The sequence below is a fragment of the Pinus tabuliformis genome, chromosome 7 (assembly GCF_031772625.1).
Source record: "Pinus tabuliformis cultivar Carrire ecotype Pingquan chromosome 7, CPIR1, whole genome shotgun sequence".
NCBI classification, from domain to species: domain Eukaryota; kingdom Viridiplantae; phylum Streptophyta; class Pinopsida; order Pinales; family Pinaceae; genus Pinus; species Pinus tabuliformis.
The window spans coordinates 1750300648-1750305906 of record NC_142293.1 but is presented as its reverse complement, the minus strand read 5'-3'; the positions used below and the strand labels follow the sequence as shown (position 1 = coordinate 1750305906).

The following is a 5259-nucleotide window of genomic DNA, read 5'->3' as shown; positions in this document are numbered from 1 at the left end:
CAAAAACCATATATTCCACTTCTTGGCTGCATAGTAGTGGCCTGGAATATTGTCAAATATTACTGTTCTCCTGTCACATTATTCTCAGTTATTTGTTTGTTCAGGTTTTACTGCTAGGGACGGTCACATTATTCTCAGTTATTTGTTTGTTCTACTGCTAGGGATGGTGATCCATGAATTGAAGAGTTGCTGGGCCTGATGGTTCTGCTGGTACTGCAAATGGGGATGGGGCTTCGGCTTCGGCATGGTTCCTGATTCTGTTTGGGCTTCTACTACGGCTTGCTCTCCAGTTTCAGTAGCTGCTGCGACTTCTGCTCCTGCTGCGGCTGTGGTATCTACTGTTTGGACTTCTGCCCCTGCTGGGGCTTAAGCTCATGCCTCGATTTTGGCTCCTGCCACGGCCTCTGTTGGGGCTTAAGCTCCTGCCTCGATTTTGGCTCTGCCCCAGCCTTTGCTGGGGCTTAAGCTCCTGCCTCGATTTTGGCTCCTGCTGCGGCCTCTACTTCGGTTTGGGTACCTGGTGTAAGAATCAGGAGATGAAAATCCGCCTCGATCACTACGTGCACCCTCAACTCGCAATGGTCTGCCATCATATATATAGCCATCACAGTAACGAATAGCGTCCTCTGCATCACGAGCATCCTCAAATGTAACAAAGCAAAAGCTCGGTGGGCTCCTAGGAATTTTAATATCAATATCGACAATATGTCTGCACCTATCAAATAGGGTTTCAACTTCATTTTTCCTAACACCATCAGGTAGATTTCCCACAAATAATGTTCGACCAGCCATTGTTAACGTTTTAATTCAGCATCCAAAACTCCCTAATACTGTGCAAAATGGCACAACAAATTAGACGATATTTATCGAGATACTCTCAATATACTTAACTAGGTAGAGATGACCAACTTCAATATTGATTTTATTGAAGTGGAACGTTAAACTTTTTATAGTATATCGGACACTCTAAACAAAGCCGACCATGATAAAAGCTAATCTTTCAAAGATGTTTCATGTAAAAGATTAATCTATTATACTTAAGTTAGAAAACTAGATGGAAATAAAGAATATTTTGTATTTGATTTTGTGAGGATTTTTTTGTGGTAATGTGTGTATATTAAATTTAAAAGTTTGCTGGATTTATTTACAATATTTACCTATATATTAAATTGAATTGAAATGCGATGTAATAATTAGGATTGTATTATTTATTTTAATGTTTTCAATTTCAAAAAAGGGATGAATTAGTTTGTAAGATTATTTTGATCAGATTCAAATTTTTATTATCAAGTATTAAGATTTTTTTTTTTTTTTAATGTAAATAAAATAACATAGAATATTAGCTTGATCATTACACTGTTTTTTGTAATTATCTTAAAGTAGTTATTAGTTGAATGATATTTCCTAAATCTAACTTACTCTTTAGTGATTTTCATTTTCAAAATGATTCCACTATATTAGTATAAAATAGACCTAATCATAATAGTCTTATAATTAGAGAAAATTACTTTATCTCAACTTTTAAAAATAACTACAGTGAGATTTTTTGCATAGGGTTTAGGGAAGGCATGCTTCAATGCCAAATTGAAGAGCTTCTGTATACATGGGATAAGGATAGGTATTTTTTTTAAAATAGTCTTGTTAGTCTTTAATGCCCTTATCTTTTAAACTTACAAGTTGTTTAACCCCAAACTTTATGTCTACTAAAGAAACAATTTCATCCTTTATAGCAATGTTCAAAATGGTGTCCATGGCATCATGGAACTCATAAATAATTAAATTCCTTGAAGGGAATCATATTATTTTCCTTGGTTTCATGAATTAAAGATATTTTCTCCAAATTATCTTATGATCCGATCTAAAATAGGTGCAAAGGCCACTCTTAATTTCTCTTTATATAGTACATTTTATAGCTGAGTTTTAAATAGTCATTAGAAGCATCAACCATCCCTAATGCCTATTGTGTCAATTATATTTTCATTGTCATAGAAAGAGTTGGTCCTTCTATTATTGTTTTTACAGGATACATTATAGAGAACTTGTTAATGAAAATAGAAAGGGTTGTAGTAAAATTATGATAGAAATCTTCATTGTTGTCCTTGTATGTTAGTATGTTTAAATCCCAATTTAAATCCTTCTAAAAGACATCAACATTACTTTTTTCAAAAATTAGGTTCCTTTGATTATCAAATATCTTTTTGATGGAGGTTTCATGCGTTGCAAAGTTTTGAGTTAAGGCTAAAGATTCATGATCATAGTCAAGTTTATGGTCATTTAAGAGGTAAAAATATACTATTTTGTTAGAATTGGGACATCAAGCATAACATAATTTATGATATTTCTATTGATCCCATGAATACAATTCATTTGGTCACAACTTGACCACTTATTACACCATTACAAATTATGAAGCTTTGACTGCTACAAAGCTTGAATAGATTGATACCAAACAAATTATTCACGATCTAGTTTGTGAAGTTTCTTTTTTTCATCTACTAGCTAAAATAGGGTCCTCATTTAGCCATAAAAAAGTAGGTTTTGAATCATTGCTTAGAAGAATAACTTGTGAAAGTCGAGCATTAAAGTCTCCAATAAAGATGATATTATCTTCATTTCCCAAACTATTAATATCTTCTTTTAGGGTATTATAGGAATTTTTATCTAGATTGTTTTACTTTAAAAAAATTAGAATTAATAGGCATAAAATAACATATATTCTTTTTATAAATCCTCTTAGCATTAATGTATAATATTTCTATGCAAAAGTATTGATTGAAAGGATCTTTCATATGAAAACAACTATGAGGGTAACATTCCTTTTTATATAATAGTCTATGACTCTAATCCTTCTATGACAGTATTTCTTGTTCTATGCCAATGACAAGATGAATACTTCTATGAGAGGGACCTTACACTCATCACTATCATATTTTTCAACTAAAGAAATAATATCAATTTCACTTAGGATCGAAGTTAATATAGGACCTTTTTGCCTGCAACTTAAAATGATATTATTTTCATTTTTCTATTTCTTGTAACTTAGTATCCATTTTCTGTAATTGAGTCTCGAACCATGATATTATCTTATCTATCTTGTCTGCTAATAATTGAAATTTCTTATAATGAATTGCCTCTAACTCTATTATATGTTCTACTTATATTTCTTCTCTCATTTTTTCTCATGATTATATATAATCATATAGACTATATACGATGACTTTGTTAGGTCTATTCTTGCTAAGTTAATATTTTGGCATATGTAGCGAAGTTATCATATTTAAAAATAGAGAAAATAAATATAGAAAAATAATTTATGAAATTGAATTGTACATGCAACACCCACCTCCCACATCTACCCAAGCAACTAGCCATCCAAGGTAAACATGCGATGAGAGGCCACTATGATATGATTCGACCTCCTAAGTCATGTTAAGGAAGTGGAACCAGTGTAATCACACCATACGAACATTCAAAATCAACATTAGGACTCTCAGGAACCAATCCAACCTTTCTGCCAACCATCATGCCCCTCGGTCCCACTAAGCTTTTGGACCACTTGACCTCTAGACACTCTCATGCCAACATCCAAGTACCTTTGGATTCTCTTGTAGGCCTCTAAGCCAACATCTATGGATTTTTTCACTTAGTGTTGTGTCATATTCCTCGGGATTTGAGGCATTTTTTCAAGCCCAGAGCCCAAGTCATTATCAAGAATGGAATGACATCTTCATAAAAATAATATAACAGGAAAATGACAGTGCAAAAGAAAATACTTGAATAATACCTTGACTAGACCCATACTAGACATGACAACCATTTCGTCAAACATATCATGAATATGTAATATAGAGGTGTAAATAACATATCTAAACATAGGGGTCTCATACTTAGCTGAGAATGGTTAAGAGACATTGAGGCCTCAACACATTGACTTCCATTTCATCCATTAGGTCATAGATGCATTGTTCATTCATTTACAAGTAAAATCATGATGAGAGCCATACATAACTAATGTCATAAAACATGTATATAACCATCATAATAGCAATAGAAATACAAATGAAATCAAAGTCATATGATACACATATAAACCAGTATATACTAATAGAAATACTAGGAGAAATAACCTCATATTGATGATGCAAAATCCAAACCCGGGATGGGACTTCCACGTTCCACCTGACCATATAATGGATAATCCAAATCTCTCTTTAGCCATTCAGCCCATGCCATATTCCAGGTATCAATGTGGGGTCTCATAGAACACATCAATCGAAAACCATCCAAGGCTTCTAGAAGCCATCCACCTCAACCCATCAAATAGTGATTCCACCTCATGATAAGACATCACAAAACCAACATCAGATTGGTCTCTATCCAAGCTTTGTATGGATTCCAAAGCGTTTAATCCAACCAAGGCTTCCAGGACCAGTAACTCAACTCATAGCTACCACCACAATTCCAGAGCATTTTTCCAACCAAGTCTTCCAGGACTAGTAACGCAACCCACCAAGGGATTCCAAAGCATCTTTCCAACCAAGGATTCCACGACTAGTAACTCAACCCAAGCTATTATAGGGCTTTTAAAGAGTTTGTTCAACCAGGGCTTTGAGGAACCAACCAAAACAAAACAAGGAAATAAACCCACAATCACCATGACTATCCAATAAATGGCAAGGCTAGACAATCCACTATCAATCATGGCGATCCTCCTTGCATATGTCATGAATGGAAAAAATGGTGATCAAAACATACATGCATGAACTTGGTACCTGTAGTAAAATCTCACTAGAGTTGATTATCCCAACGTCCTCTTGTTCTTTCCTGCTCTTCCTTTAGCTTCTTGCTAAAAAAATCCAAGTATGCCACACCCTCTAAGAGTGATCCATGTAAACTCTATGTATCCAAGAGTATGAGAGAGAGAGAGAATAAAGAGATGACTCCAACACTGAATTGACAAAGAGCTACCAATTGATCCTCAAAATATTTTTTATGAATGAGGCCTCTACTTTCCCCATTTTCCATTTTTTTCCTTCATTTTCCTCCTCACATGCAACTTGTGACCTTTCACCTCCCTTTTCTCCTAATTTCCATTATGTTCATAAATAAATGTGCCAAAACTGACATTTTTCCTTTCCAAATCCTTAGCCATTTCCTTTGCCAATTTCCTTAGACACTAATAACCAAATGAACACACACACACTAGGATGTCTTACCCGACATTTAGCTTGGAATAATTGTCCCATCAACCATGGTTAT

The 5259-nt window shown here is 34.3% G+C and overlaps 1 pseudogene; it reads right to left on the bottom strand.

The window, feature by feature from the left end:
• Positions 1-414: 414 nt before the first annotated feature.
• LOC149255338 (serine/arginine-rich splicing factor SR30 pseudogene) lies at positions 415-792 on the bottom strand (annotated as a pseudogene).
• Positions 793-5259: the final 4467 nt, after the last annotated feature.